General features: G+C 42.4%; 1 protein-coding gene across 4 annotated transcripts in view; it reads right to left on the bottom strand.

The window, feature by feature from the left end:
- The window catches only part of LOC121181882 (neuronal cell adhesion molecule-like), a 70,819-nt gene extending 49,951 nt beyond the window's left edge, over positions 1–20,868 (bottom strand). For 3 of the 4 annotated variants that reach the window (XM_041038093.1, XM_041038089.1, XM_041038090.1), the window contains exon 1: positions 20,746–20,868. The gene's annotated coding sequence lies outside the window, so the exon portion shown is untranslated. The remainder of the gene's footprint in view (positions 1–20,745) is intronic. The other variant, XM_041038092.1, reaches the window with a different exon arrangement.
- Positions 20,869–23,143: the final 2,275 nt, after the last annotated feature.

The following is a 23,143-nucleotide window of genomic DNA, read 5'->3' as shown; positions in this document are numbered from 1 at the left end:
TGATATATGTGTGAAATGACTGAAAAAATAATCTGCTTGAATAAATAATCAATAATAATGCATGACAGCAGGACTGAATAATGCTCTTTCATCTACAGTTAAAGGAAAACTGCAATTTAAAATAAAACTTTGGTTTTATTTTTGTAGCTCAGGCCATTGCTTAGTTAGCCTGACTTTGTGTTCATGAAAGCCTATTTCTTGTGGGAATGTTTTTGCTTTGTTTTTGCGTTTGACGTGTTGATCCTGACGTCATTTTCAGTTGGCGAGGAAGTTGCAGTAGAGAGTTGTTTTCTATGTTTATCAAATAAACCCCTTTATTTGAAGGTAAAACCTAAAGGTCGAGCTCCCATACTGCTGCTAATATTCCCTCTCTGCACAGGCAAACTGTGAGTGAACAAGACTACAGCAAGCACAGAAGATCAAAGCTAAAGCAGAAAGGCCATGAGTCAGTGATGGATGTTTATATCAGACAGTTCGGGTAATAGTTTTATTATTGCCCTTCGTTTTCTCATCCAAATAAGTTTTGCTGAACCGGGGTCTGTTTACAACTTCTATGACGGTCTGAATGCTCCTGTTTTTGCCCTATTGTACCAATATGCAGCAATGTTGTTGTGCTTCCAGAGTACAGTGCTTTCAAAGGTAGTAGAAACTAAGAGGACAGAGCATTAAAAATAAAAACCAACGTTTTTGTTTACGGCTTGGAAATCCCACTCGATGGATATCATATGTTTTATATTTCAGAAGAACTAACAAAGCAAACACACTTGTCAAGAAGAATAACGTTCTTGTTATCCACATTATTTTTGTTTGACTGTACAGTTCCCGGAGGTTTCTTTAGGTTTGTTTGTATAGTCTGTCTGCCCTTTTGTTTGTTGTTGTGCACAGCTTCCCTGTGCAGTATGGAATTATTAATGATATTTCCCCTGTGGTGCAACTGTAGTTTAAACTACAGGCTTGTTTACAGCCTGTCTGATTATTTGACTGTCAGACTTTATTGTAGCAATGTTGTTGAGTTCCCAGGTTTCAGCACTTAACTCAGTGAGTGCAATGTAATCATAAAACTACAAAATTACAGCTCAAGTTGTAAGAAGTTGTTGTTGTTGTAAGTTGTAAACCAGGTTTTAGCTTTAAGGATATGCACCATCTGAAACAACACTCCCTCCTCCTTTGGCTATTGTTAGCCCACCATGTACGAGCCAGTGACTTTGAGTGACTTGCCAACAATAGCCATACAGTATATGGCAACATGGCAACCATTCATGTGGTAATGAAGCAAGAGAGGAAACTCTACAGCCTGGTTTGATACAGTGTATGTATGGGGCATGCCTCCAACTGCAGAGAGCACCAGCTGAGGACATGAGGGGAGGTGGAAGAGATCCAAGGGTTTTCTGCGGCAAAGGGGGAGAAAAGCCCACTGAGCAGATCTTCTCCTCTATATGCTCCATACTGCCACCAATAAGACAATCATCATCGGTCCAGTGAGCATCCATAGACGTCAATAAACACATACTGCCACACACACAGACACACACGCATGCATGGACTTTCGCTCTCTTGCTCTCTCAGTATGTGCACGTGTGCTGATCCCTTCTCCCATATGTGTCCACAGAAGGCGTAGGCATGTGTGCACCTCCTTTGCTTCCCCACCAGGACCAATTTCCATCCACCGTCTGTGTGAGAGAGTGCGATCGATGCTGCAAGGGGCGCGTCATCCAGGCTGTTCATTACTGTTGGCAACAGTGCGGCCATAAGCACAAACAACCTGCCCCACTGACGCATAACACACCATCTAAGGCCGGATGGCTGGACCACAGTTTTGTTTAACACTGTGCAAAAGCATTAACCCATTACTTTATGAGCAGCTACAGAAAAAAAACTGAACTTCAGTTTGCTGCTTGACTGTCATTCCTGAATAACATTTCATTAGTTTTCATTAGTCTCATTAGCAAAGCACAGCAACAGCTGAGGGAGCCTGGTGTCTCCAGAAGCCATCTTTGAAGTGCATGTTTGTGGCAGCAGGAGGGGAATGAGATTTCTCTTCTTCTCTTCTTCTTCATCCTCACCCACGCTGCGTCCAACTCTCACACCACCTGTCTTCTTACCACAACCTAAACCTCCCTAGAGCATACAACCACGTATCCACACAAACACAGTACAACAGAAGTAGCACAGTAGAACAAAACAAGACTAAGAGTCTTGTCTTCTATACTAGTGGCTCTGTGAAGCTGTTATTCAGACACAACAATGTTGTGAGCTAAATGCTGGTGACAGCATGCTAACAAGCTCACAGTCATGTTTAGCAGGTACAATGCTCACTATCTCAGTTTAGTGTATTAACATGCCAATAGTTGCTAATTTGCACTAAAAACAATACTGTTAAATACAGATGGAGCTCAGGAATTTTGCAGGCATTTAGTCAGAAATGCAGGTGTTAGAAAAACTGATATTTACACCTAATAATGGCACTAGATAGATAAAAAATTAAGGGACGACAAAAAGGATTACAAGTCATTCAACATGAATGTGTGCACCAAATTTTATGGCAATAGTTGGCAAGATATTTCACTTAAAATCACAAATGTAAACCTTTTGGTGGCGCTACAGTTAAAATCTGAGAATATCCAAAGTAAGTAGGATTAATTCCCTGCAAATGTGCAAAACGTCATGGCAATCCATCACATAGCTGCTGAGATATTTCAGTCTGGACCAAAGCTGACCAACATTATTCTGGAAACCAAGAATCAAAGCATCACTACCAATAGGTGAAAAAAGAAAAACATAGAAGAAAAGACCATCGGTGAGTGTGCAGACTAATGTGTATGTATTTCTACAATGTTTTTGAAAATACAGCCTTTTTGGCCTTGCATTGCAACAGCACACCAACCTGAAATGTACCAAATGAGTACAGAAAGGTAATAAAGATAAGCTAAATAAGAGCTTCGTCTCAAACACATAACTACGTGCCTCTAAAAAGATAAAACAGATGGCAAAGCAAAAGCCAGGAGAATCACCTTGAATCACTTGCATAATAGCAAGTGCATCTCATTAAGCGCCTTTATTTTTTCAGACACACAAACACAAAAAGATGGGCTTTCTAGTGAGTCCAAAAACTGGCAACCTGATCTTTCGCCTCCTACTCCTCCTCTGATGTAAAATCCATATTGCTCTCAATGAGTCAACAGCAAAAAAAAAACAAAGGCTGAGTGAAAACAACAACTTCTGTTCTCTGCTTTCATACACATACAGCTCAGGGATATTCCTATAAAAATAAATAACTTTGATATTAGAGAAACCAACCACAGACAGCTGGCAGGGTGGGAGTGTCAGTGACGTGCCGTTATGTTGAGGTGTGCTGAGCCATTGGTGAAGGAGACAGAGCTGAAGGGTTTAATCAGCCTGTCTACAGCAGACTGGAACACACATACATACATCCATACACACACACACACACATCAGGTGGCTGCAGGTGCTGAGATAAAAATGCAGAGGGAGGGAGACAGAGAGATGTGAAATATAGGAGAGGAATAAGGTATGCCAAAGGCAGGAGCAAATGAGAGGAGCAGCAGTGAAAAAGACAGTGAAAGTGTGGAGGTGCTGACTAGTTTGCTGCTGCGACTCTGCAGTGGACAGTGTGTGTGTGTGTGTGTGTGTGTGTATACACTGAGTGTGTGTTTGCAGGAAGGGAGAGGAGTGCAATACATTCCTGCAACATAAATCTGCAAATGTTTGTGCTTCTGTGTGTGAGCGTGTGAGGTTGTGCGTCTATTTGATGTAGGAGGACATCACTGAAACATGATGTGTGTGTCGCAGTGTGTGGGTATTGTAAATTCTCAAATAACAGCTGGGTGAATGGCAGGCACAAACAAATCAAGACTTGGGAAGAAACACAGAGGGGATAGTGAAATAAATAGTATTCAGCATACTGTATTTGTTTATAGTCATACAATGAGATTTTAAGGTTAAAACAGACCAAAACCATTATTTGAGTATTTAAAAAATGTAATACATTAAATAATCACTGTTTGGCCTTCTCTGTTGTTAGCCCCCAAAAGAAGTCTTTGGAAGGGTTTGTATTTCTAAGTGGCCCAGTGGAAGAAGGACACACAGTCCTCCATTCCTCTCAAGACTCCTCCATCCACCCTCTGCCTCTCTTCTCCTCCTCCTCCTTTCTCCTTCCACCTCTCTTTCCTCCCCTCTCTTCCCAGACTCCATGCTCTTTGGTGCAGGTGACAGCACAGGGACAATGGGATGATATCACTGGTCGGCTCCTAGCAGCTTGTCTGCATGCTGCACAATAACAGACGGCTGCAGCTCGAGTGTGGTACATTGTGAAGTTTGTGAGAGAAAAGAGTACAAAGACCATGAGAGACAGAGGGTGAGAGATGGAGGGAGGCAAGAGGGAGAGAGAAAGAAAAACAAACTGTACTGCTCAGCTGAGACTGAAGGAAGAAGAAGGGTGGGGAGAGTGAGGAGGAAAGACACTCAGTTCCCTGTATAGCATCTGTATATGTGAACACTGTGGTGGTCATGTGTGTAAGCAAAGGACACTTAGCCTATAGCCTGTATGCCTATAGCTGACTGTGTGTGGGCAGGACTGCAGACTTTGCTGCCTTTTAATTACAGCACTGCTCCTTCCTCCTCTCTCACAGTGTCTCACACACATAGAAAAACACACACAGCAGACAGCACACGGCGCACCTGCCACGAGCCAGATTGGATTTACACAGCATCAATAATTCACCCTTGCATACATCCCCAAACACACACACTACACAGGTTGTCTTTGAGCAACCGACAGCATTTAGAGGAGGCAGTGGTCACAAACTCTTGGATCACAGAGTAACACAGATAGAAACAGGGGGATAACTGTGGTTAGACGCATTTTCCATTGACTGATCCTGCATCATTACAGAACACATTACTTCAGTTATTAAAACAATTAAAAGCCCAATAAACACAGACAATGAGGAGACTTCTTTTTTTAATCAAGCTGTCCTATTCTTAGAAACACCTGAGTACAAGCAACATCCCTGGGCTTCCTATTCTCGAGATCCATCATTAGACTTCATCTGAGACAGGCTGAGTACCAGCCACACTGTTGGAGGGAGGCTTTCATCTCCTTCACCATGTAGTGCATTAGGCAGAATTTCAGCTGCCCTTGTTTTTAGCAGCTGAATACAAGATGCAAATGGGCTTCTGTTATTGTTGTTTTAATCTGTTGTTTTTCCACTGTCAGCCAATGCCTTATTATATCTCAACAGTGTGATTAGATGTGGCCAGATGTCATTACTGTAGATCTGTCCTGCTTTAACAATCTGTTTTGATTTGCTCTCTTTAAATATTATGAATGCTGTTGGAATCGACCATCAAAATAACTACCAATTAACTTTCAGCTGATTGAGTAACTGACTAAAGGTTTCATCACTAGTACATATAGGACAAATGTGCACCAAAGCTGGCTGTGACTAGTTATATGGGACAGGAACCGTGTGAGGTTCACTGGAACCTCAGTTTTATGTTTTATGATACTTTATTTTTTGCATTTGGTTTTATATATGTGTCACTGCAAAATTTCTTGTTATATTTTTGATGTTCAATATGGAGAAATGTCCCATGCAGGATGGGCCAAATGTTTGGCAAGACAGAAATAAAACACAAACTACCGGACAACAAGGAACTGTAGTTTTAGCTGAATGAGATTCTATTGTTAATAAATATCGGGGTGATATGATACAAGCCCATCCATAAACATCCCATTGCAGCTCAAATGGCCCCCACCTTTGGTATTTACAGTGGAAATGCTCAGGTATTGATCAAACGACCCATTAGCACTTTAAACCAGGCCTTTAGTGGAAACGCTTAAAGTGGATTCCTTTAAAATGTTTTGAGAAAATGGATCCCCTCTGCTAGCATGAGCTAATGCATTCACAGTGGAAGCATGCTTCCATTAGACTGAGGACTATGTGAAAACCACTGGTAATGCAAACATAAACAAGTATGGTTGACCTTGGAGGGTGATATTCTTACACAAATAATGTAGTAAACTTTTGTTCTAAAGGAAGAGGGAAGTTTGAATATTTTCTTGGGTCTAGTAATTTATTCACTTGGATGTCAAGCATGGGGGGGTAGCAGGAATTTTGAGGAGTGTGAAACAATTGGGCTTTTCTTTCCTCAAATCTGCATAATTATTGAGGTTAATTCAACTCAGAGCTTGCGCGCCATTGTCTTTGAATGTGGCTGCCACTGCTTAAATGAATAAATTAGTGACAAAATGAAGCTGACAGACAAGCTCTGCCTGAACGCATGATGTCAGAGAAGCTGGCTCTGAGGATAAGAAGAAGCTACAGGAAAAGGCCTTCACTTGATTTGCTGGAGACAACAGTTTTGTTTACAGGCATTTGGGCCTGAGTTTTCTCAGTGATATGATTTCTCTGGTATCTGTGCTATATGATCAGTTTTTCACAACCTAGAGGGATTTCACACAGCTTCCACTATCCGTGTTAGTCTCTGTGGTCTGTGTTCCCACTGACACATTCTTGATAAGCAAAACTAACATTGCTGCAGTTATGACAGGACACCTTGTACTCTTCAGGGAAATGATATAACAAAATGGGACAGATGCTCGCTGCTGGGATAACTTAGATAATAGAGGGTGGCATAATAAGAACAGTGATGGAATGTGGTATTTGTTTCTAATTTCATGGCAATCCATCCAGTAACTGTTGAAAAAAAAAGCCAATGGGCCACCAAAGTCATTTGGAGTCCTCCTCTGGGAACCATGAAAGTCTATCCAATTTCTGTGCCAATATCTAGCAGATGCGGAGATACTTCCAAATGTCTGAGTCACACTTCGACCTGCCGATGGCACTGTATGAAAGGACATCTAACCACCAAAGTCAGTGGGGTTCATCCTCTGGGAAACGTCAATGTGTGTACATAACATTATTCCATCCAACAGATGTTGAGACATGTCAGTCTGGACCAAAATGGTGGACTAGCTTGGCTAAAAAATGTGAAATACATGTATTTATTTTAGAAAACTGATGCAAAATTCTGTTCAAACATTTTTAAAGTAGAGCCAGCAGCACTGTTTTCTCAGCTACACTCGCCCAGCTGCAGTGCTATCAGCCCGCTACACATGCAGAAATCAAATTATACAATTGGTTTATACACCCACAGCTATTTCCCTCTTACCCATCACAACATCCTTCCTCTGAGGTGGGACTAGAGTTGGGTTAATGTACTTAAACATGTCCCTGTCTGGGCTTTTGTGTGTGCAGTGCTGCTGTTATTTCTTCAGGCTCTTGACATGATAGATGTGTGTCCTTGACTTGACTGATGACCAGCTACAGACCTCGGAGAGCTCTTGTCAGAGAGGATAAGCCTTCTGAATGGTGCTGGGGAGGGGGGGGGCAAGGACACCTCAGTTTCAGGATGGGGTCTGAGTGCTGCCTGTCTCCAGCAAGTCCTTGTAGGGCTTGAAATCAAGTCTGTGAAGGGCGACTGACCAACCAGCCTGTCTGGTGAGGTACCTCTGGCCTTTCAACATCCCTCTCTGCTTGAGTGCTCAATTAGTGACCAAGAGCCTCGCTGACAGACTACCAGTAAGTCCAACAGCAGTGCTGGTCCAACACTGTTTTAGTTGTTTTCATAAAGGGTGGAGTGTGTGGGACTGAACCATGCAAAGTGCCCTGAGGGCAGACAACTCTGAACAAGAGCCCTCTTCAACTCACCGACAACAAACAGCAATACAAGAGAAGACAGGTACAAGTCGCACAAAGGAGGCAAATCATTTAACTGCAGGGCTTTTCTGTTCTGCCGGCTGAGCCTCTGAAGTCAAGCTGCTTTCACTTCACTTCTTAGTTCTTGATTTGTTGACTTTAAGAGAAAGAGGTCTGAAAAGATCAGTGTCAAGGGGACACCTGCTGTAGCTGTATCTAAAGTCAGGGGCTGCTGGCAAGACAAATACACTAAAATATATTTATATATAATTTAATCATTTTTAGGTGGACAAATATTTAAATTGCAAGTTTCCTGCCTCTTTATCTGTTGTGAGCCTAACTGCTGACAAGCTCATTTGATGCCAAAGTAATCTCTGTATTCTGGAAAATATAAAAAGTCCAAGCACTGGAAGAATAGCCTGGATCAGCACTTTGTACTGCATTTCCTCTCTCTATGCAGTGATCACAATGCCAGTTAAAGCTGCCTGCTCCTTTTCCATCCAGTGTGTACTCATTATAGAGTGGCAAGTCAAAAAGCCCCACACAGTGGTAGGCATCCTGATCCCGGTGTGCCTTTCACATGTAAAACAGTTTCAGATGGGCCCAGTATTGTGCTACTATAATAAAGCATCTGCTTTATGGCATGGAAAAAATGCATTGTCACCATGTGGCAGTGAAAGAGCCATTGAAGGACAGCCAGGGCTTCATCGAAATGCTGAGGCTTTGACCGTGACAGAGACTGGTGGGTGGTGGTCAAACAACCTGCATACTACTCCGACACTGAGGTTGTGAAGAAGACGGCCGAGCCGGAAAATGAAACATGAGTGCGAAAGAGTCAAGTGACTGAGGAGCTTTATAGTCTGGCCAAGTTCAAGAACAGAAGACTGTGTTGCACAAACTAGTCAATATACCACATAACTTCAGTGGAGCTAGAAGGGCTCCAATGAGGCCCTGTATCCGGTCTCAATGTGGCTGTGTAGTGGGTCAGAAGGCTGCAGTGAGCACTGGAGCTTGGCCAGGTGGGAATGAGACACTATGCAGACAGAGACAGAAGATGCCCCTTATCCCTTAACTCTCTATTAAACATTTAGAGCAGCACTCCTGCCCTCGGTGCAGCTGAGAGCTGCTACTGTGTGAATCTGAGGGAAAATGTCTCTGTGTCACAGACGTGTTCATTTATGCCACATCTACCAACAGTATCGTAAATCATCCAGCACAATGAAGTATTCTGTGAGATGTTTTGCTGCATTTTTTTTTCTCTTTTTTCTCTAGGAATGCTAAGTTCTGAGTAGAAGATGAGGTGAAGGAAGCAGAGGGAAAACAGGAGGGTACCATGACAGAAGCTATTTAAATTAGCCCATGGGGATTATTAAGATGTTATCTTGTGTTATATTTAATCCGCACACTGCCATAGATATGGACAGAGTGGTTAGGCTGATCATAGTGATCCATGTTTAAAGGGTTGAAAATGACTATTCATGTGTGACTGGCCCACTTAAAATCATCTAATCAGTACAGTGAAACTATGAGAGCAAAGACAGAGATGGAATAAATCCTTTCCAACTAGTCCTGGGCGATGTGACAATACAATATATAGACTACTGTGTCTACTGAATACCATCTGAAAATGACATTGAAATGTGTTGCTCTGTCCAAAATATATTCAGTTTACTATTACGTAAAACTGAAAAACAAAACAGCAAATCTTCACATTTTAAAAGTTGGAACCAGCAAATGTTTAGCATTTGTGCTCAATGACTCCAATGATAAATAAATGATCAAAATGTCAATCGACTAATCGATTAATTGAAATGTTCCAGCTTTCTATACTCTTCATACCATTGTAGCTCCCTTTAAATATCTCTTAAATATCTTTCATTCAAAATTGAATTTTGATATGATTTTGGTGTCAATGAGTCACCTTGATTTGTAAGGTATGTCATTTACTGGATTAACCAATAACAGATCATCCTGCCTGCTTATTTTATCCAAAACAGTATCTCAGTGTGGAGTTTTAGTGATGGCAGGTGGTCATCACGTAATAACAACTAAACCATCTCCATGACATGAGGAAACTCCATTCAATGAAGGTCATGTAGCCTGCCTGAAAGTAAGTGGACCTTGTGATAAGAATAGTTTCTCAACTGATTTTACAAAACATGTACTATATCACAATATACATTAATATAAAATTGCATATACCATCCACATTGCCCACTCATATTTCCCATATTAAATGTCCAAATCATTTTTTGGTCTAATTTAAGGAGACAGCTCTGGCAAATGTTCGTGGTAAAACAGAAAATTAACACTTGAACACCGTTTTCCTGCCCTATTACCATATCAAGCACATGCCTCAGATTCTGCTAAATTTAGCATTACAAAACACAGATATGTTGAAGTTGCTCCAGTTTGAATTCACAGAGGCCCAGTGGTGAATGAAGGAGGTTAGGCATGCAATTGTCCAGTGTTATGTAAAAGAGCCACTTTTATACCGTTTTACCATGTCTGATGTGAAAAAAGAAGTGGTATGTCAATCAAACTGAAGTGCTATGACGAGCTGTCCCGCGTGGTTTCTCTGTGGCCACCTACTCCATTTTACTTCAATTCCACACAATATGAGTCACAGGAATACAATAGGATGGTTTCACAATACAATATGGTTAAAAATGGACCTCTGTCATAGCGGTGCATTAGATCAGTAGTAGGTTTTAATCAGACTCTTCTTTTCATTCTTTAAGCCAGCCATTTGGAAGAAATTAATTCAACAGGGCTGTCAAGGACATGGCCCTGCCGCTGCTGCCAAAACTCTGGTTCCACTCGAAATTCATATCCAAAACCCCATTTCGGCTGAATCACAGCTTAGATAAACAGACCAAGTGAAACAAATTTGGGGGGGGGTTTGTTTTGAGGCCAAAAGAGAATTTTCATCTCTCACTCTGGCTGCATTTTGATTCTAGACTGGGAAACACAACTCACACACAACTGAACCCTGTGAGAAGGAGAGATGAGAGGACAAGCACTCGCAAACCTTTTTAAACTTTTGTGGTGGTACAGAAAAGAAGCGATTATTCAAGTAAAGTCGCTCATATAATGACACTAGAATACCAGAGGCTTTATTCAGATGGGTACAGGTCAGTGATACCTTGGAGAAATGAGAAAGGACACATGCGGAGAGGACATATCCTCAGGCCTCCAGCAGGTGCATTGTTTCCAGGATCAAAAAAAGAGAGCCGTATTTCAGACTTGGCTGTATCCTGGTGAGAGGGAGAGCATGTCCTGGTCACTGGCTCTTCCCTGTCTCTCACCCCGTCCTGACCCCTCACCCCCCTCACCTCTTCTTCTCTTCATCCCTACCTCCTATTGGCAAACACCTGATCAGTAGTGGCCTCCCGTTGTGAGTTATTCTCCACACAAATGGACTCTTTCAAGGACTATTAAAAAGCAATGGCCGCAGTAAACATGTACTTTCACTCAAACAAAAGGGTGAGTGAAAAGCAAACCCCAAAATTCAGAGCATGAATCCAACCCACATCCTAAAGTTGGGACAAAAGGGAAGATACTTTGCTGGGTTTTATTTTGTCTCAAAAGACAGATTTGAGGAGCAGGGGGAGGGGGTTGAATGCTCTACCAAAGCATGTTTTCTGTTCTCTGATCTGCCTGTCGTTTCCACCCATACAGACACACTTCTAATTTGACTTCAAAGCGCGGGGGATTGTGAACGATACGGATGAAACTCTGCATGAAATCAGTTTTTCTATCATTATCTCCCCAAAACACACTGACGTTACTGTAGCTATATGCACTATTGGCTGCTGCGGTGTTGCACGTCAACACAGACTCCACTTTGCTAAGTCTCAAACTGTAATGTTTGATTTGAACTTCATTTACCTGATATGTTTCACTTCTTCCAAGGTTACGTGAGTGACATACTACTGAACCCGTGGGGACGTCAGATTCAGTCTGCATGGATTTCATCATCAACCCCCACACTCTAGTCAGCCCCAGATTCAGATTATGGGAGCCTAGTTATCACTCTCTCCCAGGGTTGGGTTTTGGGTGCAGGGCCAGGGTAATCCTGGGGAGTTTGACTTAGGACGCCCAAGGCTTAATTAGAGTTTTTTCACTGCTGGTGACCATGGAGAATCCAATCAATCCGACCTCCATGTTGCTCCCTTATTCTGGTCTGAAACAGGGAAATCTATAAATTCAGAAAATATGCAAGCATATAACGAATTAGTTTGCCTAAGGCTTTACCCCTGAATAAAACAGTGTGTACATGGGAGCTCCCAGAATTATAATAACCTAACGTGATAGTGTAATAGCGAGATTTCTGTGGTAACCAAAGAGGAAACCAGACAGTGATTTGCCTCACTTTCGGTAACAAGTAAGTGACAATATACTGAGTCATGTGCAGCTCTGCCATCAGGGGGGTCAAAGGGTACAAAGGACTGTGGCACAGGGCCCGGGTGGGGCCCCTACAAAGATCATGCAAAGGTCTATGACTGACCATTAAATTGCATCAAGTATGACAATTTACTTACTTATATCAGTGACAATTCAATTTATATGTGTGAAAATACATTTTAACTTGTCATGTGAGTCACCATCAATCAGGGGCTCAAATGTTTTTTCTCTCCTCCACCCACTAATTTGAAATTAGCCATCAATAATTTAAGAAAGACATTACACACACACTCAATTAACAAATAGCCACCCAGTCCATGTTCATGTTGAGCAAAAGTAAGAAAATGTCAACATGAAACATACTTTGAGAGTGATACATGAGGAGGAGGATCAGAAAGGAAAGGAAATAATCAGAGGAACAGAAAAAGGCCTAGACTAAGACAGAGAGACAGATATATTGTGGTAGAGATCGGTTCATAATCTGCTCTCAGGGCAGCGACTGCTCCTTTATTTAAATCACATGGCTGTAAGCCCAGATTATAAAACAGGTTTTAATAATTCCATAAGCGCAGTGCATATGATGATCTCAGAGGCTGGCTATGGAAATGAAAGTACATTTTTAATCATTATCATTATCAAAATTGAGATTTTTTACTGAGATAGCAGTTTTAGCAATTATATAAAAGCCTCAGATGTATACTTGAGTCTGGCTCATATAACTCACAAAATGCATATAAGCTAGGAGTGAGTACAGCAGCAAACTTCAGCCTCTCCGCACATTCAGAATTTCATCTGTTATGCCACACATCTAAAGAGTGCCCCCTGACTCAAAACCGAGCCTTTCAAACACCTTTAAATGTCAACTACAGTCAGGATACTGACTTCAAAACAAAGAGCTTTATGAATTCCACCTCAGTGACACATCACAAATGACCGATGAGTGAAAGTGTCCTATTTTTCTCTCACAGGATCTGTGGAGGCGTGCTCTCTGTCACGCAGTTAGCCCTTTGAGTAACATGTCCACCATGGCTCTGCTCATGGAGAGATGTGGTCATTGTGCCTTGAGCCCTGAGAGGCCCAAAACCAGCCAACCTTGAAGACCCGAGCATTAGGTCTGCTTCAGACCGGAGTCTTTTCAACCTCTGCCAGCACAATACCAACTAAAACCAATATAAGGAATGCCATTCATCCCCAAGATCCAAATATACAATGGTGTGATTGTGTGTCAGAATATACAGAAAATGAAGCACATGGAAAAAAAAATCGACTTCTACGGCTGTAAATGTCCACAAACTTAAAGATTATTAGTGTCATTTTCTCTTTGAGAGACGCTGTATTAACACCATAGGGCTTTGGCTACAAACCATGGCAGCCTGACAAAGATTCATTGATATTTCCACATAGACAGAGAGACAAGCACAGCGCTGAGCCCAGACAGCCCTCAGCCACACTAGACATTTGATTGGGTTATCAGGCCAGCCAGCCTCAGAGGAGATCTTAATAAATGAAGCTGCCATTTGTCCATCCTCCCCTCCTCACAGCCGGGTTCTGCTAGCCTACAGCAAAGAATTATCTTAGTGACAATTACATTCTTCCAGCTCCTAAACATGCCCAGTGCTGAGAAACCAGCAAAGGACTGACTGCAAGGAGATTATACTGATTACTATTCCATTGCTTGCATTTGATCCTAAATTGCTCTGGCACAGGGCCTGAGCCAACTCCACGGTGGATGTTGTTTGCTTTTTTGTTGATAAATCAAATTTACAGACAATTTTCTTCTCATAGTGGTTGAAATATTACGTCCTTGATGTAAAAGGGAATCGTGTAAAATGCTCAAACCTGTTTGGTGATCTGTATTGTGTAACTAAAGGGAAGGGAAGGCCAATATAACATGGCACACATACAGTAAACAGTATAAACACAGTGTTTTTTTTTTTAATGTAGGTCTGTTTGATTTACATATTTTCACTGCACTAATTCAGATCAACAACATATTATCAGCTAACCCAAAATATCTAGGGCCACAAGTAGTGGTCAGATATTTTCCTTATCAATTGATCATCGGTTATTTCACCAATTTAATATATATAATGTAAGAAAAAATGCCCAGAGTTCAAGATGACTGGTGACATTTTGTCCCACCAACAGTCAAAAAAACAAATACGTTCAATTTAGAATGATATAAAACATTTTAGAAGCTGTAACCAAAAAACTGTTTGACATTTTTACTTGATAAATGACTTGAAACAATTATCATTTGAATTGCTCTGTTGATCAACTGAGTTAACACATTTCCCATTGGAACCAGTTTACATGTGATCTCTCAGCTCAGCTGATTGGTGTAAAGGAAGGAAAGGGGATTTGGTTCGACAGCAGCACTAAATTTTATGATTCTAATGGTTTTCTGACCTCAATCTTCCCTAATCATTTTGAAGCCTGGACAAAGATTATCTGGGTATAGATTTTTTTTTTTTTTTTTTTTACACAACACGTGGCACCAGGACCAAAAACAAAAAACAAAGCAGCCAAACTCTGCATTGTGTTTTCTGCTTTTGATATCTCACAGGACATGCACATTTTGTCTTCTGCTGAATGGAGGAATCTCTACACATCATCTACTCTTGGATTTGTTTACCATCCCATTCCTTTGTCTCCCCCCGGGGGAATTTTTTTCCCAGGATTCCTGTGGCTGTGTTTGGGGGGTTTAAGGGATGAAAAAGAGGGAAAGAAAAGCCCATTGGTCTCAGCGCCACAGAAACAGCATCTCGAGCCAAGCTGTCATCCCACTTGGATTAAGGGCCCTTCACTGGTGGCTGCTGAGCTGCTAACATGGTGTCTTACCCTCAGTCGGGTTGTGGGAGGGGGTATAGGGTGGAGCACAGGGTAAGGGCATTAGAGGGCCTGGCCTAAATAAGACCTCGAGGTCAGCGAGCCCCCTGAACCATGGCAAAGCCACTTTGTGTTTCCATGTCAACTTTATTCATGAGCTGACAGCTAAGTGTCCCCTTCTTTCCTGTTGATTCAGTCACTGTTGCATCATGTGCCAGGGCAACAAAGATAATCTACGCCTTCGCTCTGCTTATCTCTGCAGACCCCTTCTACAAGTTTATAGGATGTAACGTTCAACAGCAGGCTGGTAAGAGTGTGGAGGCTTGTGGTGGATTTCTTGGCAGCGCTCATTCTTTACATCTCCAGTGTTAAAAGCAGAATAAGAGCTGTGGTGATATATTTGCTGAGCTATTAGCCAACACAAGTGGGCTGCATCACTTTGCCAACAGAGAGTAGGATGTGCAGCCGGGTTTTTCTTAAGCTCTATGCAAATAAGAGGAAGATGGAGGCTTCAGAACAGAATAGAAAGCCTTCAAGTACGCACTCTTCCTGAATTCCTCTGTAATTTTGGCGAGCCTACACCCTGCCGGTGGAGCACTGCCCACCTCCTGTAGTTTTCAGGACAGGAAAGGGAAGCACTGGTCCTTGTTATGTGCTGCCATTGGGCCAGCAACTACCTCTCCAACATCTGCCGCCCATCCAAAGTTGGCCAGAGCTTCAACAGGCCCGAAGCTTTCGGCAGCAAGGACTGCCTCTCCAGTCCACTTCAGCAGGAACAACTGTGTGTTCAAACAGAGGCACCAACACCCGAGTTCCTATTGTGGATCTCTTCAGGCATAACCCTGCATCACCCCCCTGCACGGCAAGAAAGAGGCTAGACCAGCCACCCCGCCAGTACAGACAGAGAAAACAGACCCCCTTTGTTCCCCCTGCCCCTTCTCAGCGTCGACTGAGGTACATGATCCACCCCTCCTCCCCTCTGCAATCCCGAAAGCTTCAAAAAAACTCCCACTTTTACTTTCCCTCCCTCTGCTTCTTCTAGTGGGGGGCCAGACAGCAAAACATCTTATGAGGATTCAGAAAAAAATACTCTGAGCGCACATGTCAAGTCTCGTCTTCATTTGCTCATTTCGGGTACCCGAACTTGACTGGGAGTCAGATCCAGTGGTACAGAGAGTTAGTTAACCTGTCAGGCACCCTACTGGGGGTAGAAAGGAAACATAAAACCCACAACATTACATTCCATTATCCTAACCTCCCACTTCAAAAGGAGGATCTATCGCTGTCGCTTCTCGGCAGTTGGTTTGGACAGAAAGGAGCATCCCTAAGTGCTTTGTTCTCACTAAGGGGTGCAATAACCTGACATGGGTGATAACTGCGTTCCCTGGGCAACCTTGAGTGATTGGACTTGATGACTGTCATGGTGTAAAGCTCTGGTGAAATGATTTGGTCACAGTGTCCAGGGAGACCCACATTGACCGCTACTCATCCACCATCTGTCCTCATACCAGCTGCCCCAAAAATACAACAAAAATAAACTACCTTTCCGTTACCTATTAGCATGCTCATTATTATCTCAATTATTTTTTTTAATTTGGAAAATGCCTCGAAAAATTGAAAGATGTCCCTCGCTATTCCCTAGAGTCCAAGTTGACATATTCAACAGTCCAAAATCTAAAGATATTTTTGACTTTAAAAAATGGCCCTAAATTGTTGGCAATTTCTATTGATTGATAATCTATTTATCAAAAAAGTGTTTCCAATCTACTTAATGTACTTTAAACTGCCAAAGTATTATAGTACTGTATCATACCAGTATTGTCAATACTGTTTCTTTACCAGTTAATTTGTCAGTTATGTTTTGATGAATCAATCAGTCTTTAAAAACTTTTGTCCACCCTACAGTCCAAAAATAGAAATAGTCAATTTACAGTGACAGAACAAAATAAAGCAGATAAAAGCAGTGAATTCTCACTTTTCAGAAGCTGAAACCAGGGAATTTTTTTTTACACTTTTTCTTTTATAATTGTTAATAACTTTAACAATTAGGGCTGTGACTAACAGCTGGAACCACAGCATGTTTTGAATTTTTTTGTTTCACTTTTTAAAACATCCGCTAAATAACTTTCTCTTGACCAATTAATCAATTAATCAACTGATGCCTTCAACAATAACTCAGCATAAATTACTGCTGCGTTGCTGCAGGAGAATATAGCAAAGCATCCTCGTATCTAATTACTCAGGCAACTCTGTCTGTGAGCAACACATAAATCACCTAAATATCCATTTTTCAAAGTCATCTGTCACCATCCACTGCTGATAATATAATACAGGTCTAGAATGTAAACATCAACAGTTGCAGCTGTGTGGAGTGGATTCACAGGAAAGTGTCTGTCCCCATTAGAGCTGCTGCCTAACTGAGTGTGAAACTCTAATTGCACCCACCAGCTTGCAACCATACAGGCCCCCACTCACAGAGAGAGGGAGAGAGAGAAAGAGAAATGTGTGTGTGTGTGTGTATGTAATGAACATGTATGTCCTTCCTTACATGTACTCATCTGCCCCTGCATACATTTGTCCAAATTACAACCAAGCAAAGCGCTCAGGCAGCCGTGAAGCGGAGGACACACCGCTCCCTCTGTGGTCCTCTAATGAGGTGCTCATCAGTCCCAAAATGAGACAAACATGCCTGTGACAAGGAGGTCCAGGCGATGTCAGCGTGCGCTGCTGCTGCGTGTGTGACTGGCCCGCTGGGAAGAAACACCCAGACCGCAGTGACACTAATGGATAGGCGTGGGCCTCCATCGGTCCCCAGAGATTTAGCCTCATCACAGCTGAGCAGCACAGCACGTCTATTCATAACGGCTGCTGGATGGTCACCACTCAGGGCACAAGTACACGTGTCTCCAGAACACACTCGATCGTTCAGTCAATCAGCTAGACTGACCTATGACGGCCCGTTATTGAACTTGGCCTTGTGCAATTTTGCATGAAAGAGAAATGACTGTGCCACTTCATTAAAAAACAATTAGAGTTTCCTTCAACTTGGATGTCAGTTTTATAGTTTTGGTCATATTTCTACCAGTAATGATAACACTGATACAACTGTCCCGAGTAAGATAACTGTTGAGATCTGCCAACATGGAAAGACGAGTAAAAATAACTCAGATGAAGTGGTCAGACAATCACAAAGGTTTTAAACCAGCTACTGAGTTAGTTAAACTTACTTGGCAGAGTAAATGAAGGCAAACTGTAAAGTTACTACCCAAACCGGTTACAGATCAACACACTAGTTCAACTTTGACCTACTGTACCTATTGTAGCTGTACACACACACAGTTTTCCTGTGCAATGAGGCATTATTACCAACATTTCGGGTGTGCTGTCCTGTCTGCTTTGGGGCTTAAATTAACAATTACTTCAATTATTGGGGAAAAAAAACATGCTGATTATTTTCTTAATGAATTGTTTTGTCTTTGAAGTGCCAGTAAACATCTGGTTTGATTTCCCATCTCACAGAGTCGCATTTGAGAAGCTGGAGCCAGAGAACTGAAGACATTTTTTGTCTGAAAATGACCAAAGCAATTATATGATTATCAGATAGTTGTCAAACAACTAATCAACTGATCACCTCTAATCTAATCATTCATATCTTGCCCTGTTAGACTTGAAGCAATTAGTTTGGTGAGTACAAACTATCATAAATCATAGAAATGATGGTCAAAACTAGAAAAGGATAATCCAAGATAGAATTAACCAGAAGCCATTAAAATGTTGGGTCTTTCAAAGCCACACGAGAGTGAGGTCTTTGAGCTTCCTCTTTTTAAATGTCTACTACACTGCTGTCAACTGACTTTAGATGTCTCCCACTCTGAGTGAAATTTGTTGAGCTCACGTTGGAATTTCCATCTTTGAATATATATCAAACAGGCATTTCTTCTACATATGTAACGCGTCCTTGGTGAAATGAATCACCAAGTGAAAGTCTCTCAGGTTCACTTCAGTTCTTCTAAGAAATGATGTCATTATCATCGGCACAAGTGACACAGAGCAGCTCTCTCTATCTATGAGACACTTTGTCCCGTCCTGCGGTTGGCGGAGTTCATAATGCCACAGACGGCCGCTTACAGAAGGAGCGTTGATCACTTCTTGCAAAATAGTCTGCGTGTTTCTCCGGCCCACAGAGTGAAATTAGTGGCATTTTCCTTCCAACACCCAAGCTTTTCCCATAGCCCCCGGAGCGGAGCGGAGCTGGCCGCCACTGGTTTTAGGTCAGCAGTGTGACTGACTGGTGCTCTCACAATAACTCCGGCCAACGTGTGTCATGATAATCCCTTAGTTATGCAAATCTCCGTGCCTAGTGCCGTTTGTGCTGAGGGTGAAAGTAAAGATGGCAGCACAATGTAGGTCACTATCTTGCCCTGATTCCTCCACATTGATCAAATGGGACTGAAATGCCTTGTCAGTGGAGCTCCAGTAGCTGTGGAGTAGTGACTCTCTGGGCTCAAGCTACATCCTGACTCACTGTAGTAAAACTAGGACTGAAGAGACCACAGCAAAGACACACAAACATTCGGGGACATGCATCTGTAAAGTGGCATCACACATTTTGCCGCCTGTTTCTGAATTAATGCAAAGTAGACATAAGGCTAGGGGTTAGGGGGATATTGTTATCTTCTTAAACAGATTAACAATAGTGCTGCCTGTAGTGAATAAACATTACGAGAAAGTGTGTCAACCCTTTCAGAGACCAGTAAGAACAAGAGCTTCAGACAATGAAGCAGGGGTCATTAGCATTGTATTAATGTGGCTATCTGAGCAGGCAGCGAAAGTGTGCAGCCATGGCATGTGTGTTTGGGTCTGTGTGTATGAGGGAGAGTGTCTGGGGATGAGCGGAGGAAAAACATGGGGGGGGGGGGGTGCCCCCCTTGACTGAAGCTTTGACCAAGAGGAGACAGAGGAAGGAGGAGGAGGAGGAAGATGGGGGGAGTAAAGAAGAAGGAGATTGGATGGGAATGTGGCTTTTTTTCTAGTAAAGCAATTGTTTGGCTGTGTGACATAAATGCCATGAGATGTTATTGGTGGATCTCAGGAGGACCGTGATAATCAGATTGAGTCTGATGAAGGGAAATTAGACTAAACAAACTGACCGGTCAGTCAAAACAAGATGGAGTTGTGATATGAATATGAAGGGAATTAAACATGTGGGGAGAAAATCAGCTTAGGACATGAGGGATTTTGTGTATGAGGACAGCAATTTCATCAACACAGGACAAAAAAAAAAACAGCTGTCTAAGATCTATATCTATTCTTACAGCGTGTAATGTGAGCATCATGAAGCAAAAGACAGATCATATCAAAGATCCTGACAGAAAGACAAGTGACAGTAATGCGTTGATTCGTCTTTCAGTTTGTGGACGTTCACCTCTGTTTAATTTTCTCTTCTACTCGTCCAGTCTCAGCATCTTTTCAGCAACGCACTGTGTGTCGAGCTTTGGTTTGACAGTGGTGCTCCGGATCTGTATGTGCACCTGTCCCTGCTCCCTCTGATCACCAAAGAGCTGCGGGCTAACCGCGCAAACGCGTCTTAAAAAGTGCGGTGTATTTTTAGAGGTTCGGCTTTGAAAGCAGACGCCGCGTCTTTGCGTTCCTGAGGACAGTGATTTCACTGGGCTGCCTGACAGCATCCAACTCAGTGTAGCAGGCTGCTTTCCTCTCCACAAACTCCTGACAGTGAACTGTGAGCTACACGACACGTGTTTATGATGAATGGCATAATTTCGCTCACCTTATCTCCTCCCTCGGCGTTGCCGAACACAAAGCCTGCGGTGTATCTTCAGTCCCCCCTGCGACACAGCGATAGCGTCTGCTGTGTGTATTTACGTGGAGTCCTGCTCAGCGCCGAGCCTCTTGCACTTGTCTCCTCCGCCTCAGTCACTGGTCCTCTCCTCTCCCACCAGTTCACTGACACACACACACATACACATACACACACAAGCGGGGGCGCGCAGCAGCTCTCCGGGGCGTGCGCACGCCCTTTGCGCGCACTGCAGCGCCGCTGCCGATGTATGGTGGCCTCAAGGAAGCGAGCCATTCTAGCAAATTGTTATCCAAATATCCCGATAACGCTTTAGCCCCCTGCAGGCTCAAAACCACAGATGGACAGCAGCTGGGCGACTATTAGGATAAAACAAGCCAAAAGTTGTCTTTTAATGCTCAGCAATGTCCTTTTCTGTTGTTTAACAGCAGGGAGCGGCTTTTTAATTTAGCTGCTGTATTATTATTATTCAGTTTTAAGCATCCTGAAAATGCTACAAGCACTAATAATGTTCAACGCTGAAATAATTCCGAGCCTTAAGGGCTTAATAATCCTGCACATTTTCATTAATCAGGCCCGCAAAATGGAAAAAGTGAAGTGAGGTGAAAACAAAACTCGAATTAAACACAAATCCACGGACTGCTATTAGTCAAATATGAGTACTTTCACCTTTTAGACTCTGAACTTCATTCCAGCTGTTCTGGACCTTAATTGCATACAACCATTTGCATGTCCTGATACACTCTACCATTTTGCCCAGAGAGCAGGATTGCACTAATAATCATCCAGTAGCCTGAGGGATCAACCAAGTCTCTGCTGGATGAGGAGGTCATGTGACTTTAAAAGCGATATTTCCTCTCCATTCAGTGTGATGCCAAGTCATCCATGCTGTCCTCTCTCACTGCATGTTACACACATGCATTAACTCAGGCTTAGCAATGGTAGCCATCTGCAGCCACAGCATCAAACACAGAGAGCAAGTGATGCAGTTGGTACTAGGATAAGCCTGGTTTGGCAAGAAGATGGGGTTTCTGGATTGAGTTGCCATCCCGAAGCTGGTTGATAGAGATTAGCTAAAATTAGGTAGTGGCACAGATCTGAAGCAAGATGAAAATGACTTTACAGTTAATAATCGTTAGGAAACATGCTGAGGTGCAGTTCATCATCAGAGGCCGAAAGAACTACACCAAAATGAACCTTCAAAGGGTAAAATCCATTATCTCCCCAACGCTCCTATTCTTTCTTCAGTGCTCCATCTTTATTTATATGTGAAATATCTCTTAAGACTTTTTGCTTCACTAAAAAGAAACCAACCAAAAACTGAGAGAAAGAGGAGCTGACATGCAGCCAAGGTCGTTTGCTGGATGTAATCCCCCAATGTCGAAAGCGGCCGTTTCCCTCATCATCAACTGGATGGAGCTGGGGATTCTTGCCCACATCTCCCTTCCCAGTGCCACACTGGGAAGTATTGTAATTGTCCTTGCCTCTCATTTCAGACCGCCTCCAGATATGTCTGAAAACCTCTTGAATCTCATTAAAATATTCTCTTAATTTCCCCAATGCATATTAGCCATAAAATACTCTGAGGGATTTTCAGAAGTTCAAGGATACAGCACCATGGAGACAAAGTTAGCGCTTTGCAAGTTGCAAAGTGAATCTTGTCAGGGCTTTGTGTTGAAATGCAAAAACCCACCAGAGGAGACATCGTCTCTGCCTCACTGGTAACTCCAATTACTTTGCCTATTACTGCGGTGGATCCTTGAAGTCTTCTGCCCACTGAGATTCAAAACTTCACACATGGCATGGCTGTTGTGCAGGAGAGACAGAGTCATCACTTGGCTTGTTTTCTTCACTGATTCAGTGTTATTTCTTTTCTCTTTTCAGAACAAAGTGGATAACAGTTGCAGCGCCAGCAAGCCAACCATGAAATGGCCTGGCTCCCATCAGAGGTGATGATTAACTAACACAGATTCAACACAGATCAGCAGGCTCATAGTCAGGACTTACATCAATTCACAGCAGTCTAAAACAACATCACAGCCATTATACATTCACAAGTTGACATTTTCTCTTTTAGTGAGCCAGAAATTCAGAATGCCATTTATTAATGAAATTTAAAAAAAAAAAAGAACTCAGCATTTCCAATGCTATTTATCTATGATGTAAAAGTTTATTACTTTGTTAAAGACACTAATTCACATAATTTATCATTTGTTCAATCTGTCAGGGTGTGTTTTTCTATCACTTGTGTTTCTGTTACTTTTTTTTTTTCAAATGTGACAGTCATATGTTGAAATTAAACTCTTTATATCTTATCTAAATATCAGCAGCTCTCTCCAAAACTAATTAAACACTAATGAGCTGGGTT

The sequence above is a fragment of the Toxotes jaculatrix genome, chromosome 5 (genome assembly GCF_017976425.1).
Source record: "Toxotes jaculatrix isolate fToxJac2 chromosome 5, fToxJac2.pri, whole genome shotgun sequence".
NCBI classification, from domain to species: domain Eukaryota; kingdom Metazoa; phylum Chordata; class Actinopteri; family Toxotidae; genus Toxotes; species Toxotes jaculatrix.
This window is presented reverse-complemented; position numbering and strand designations above follow the sequence as displayed.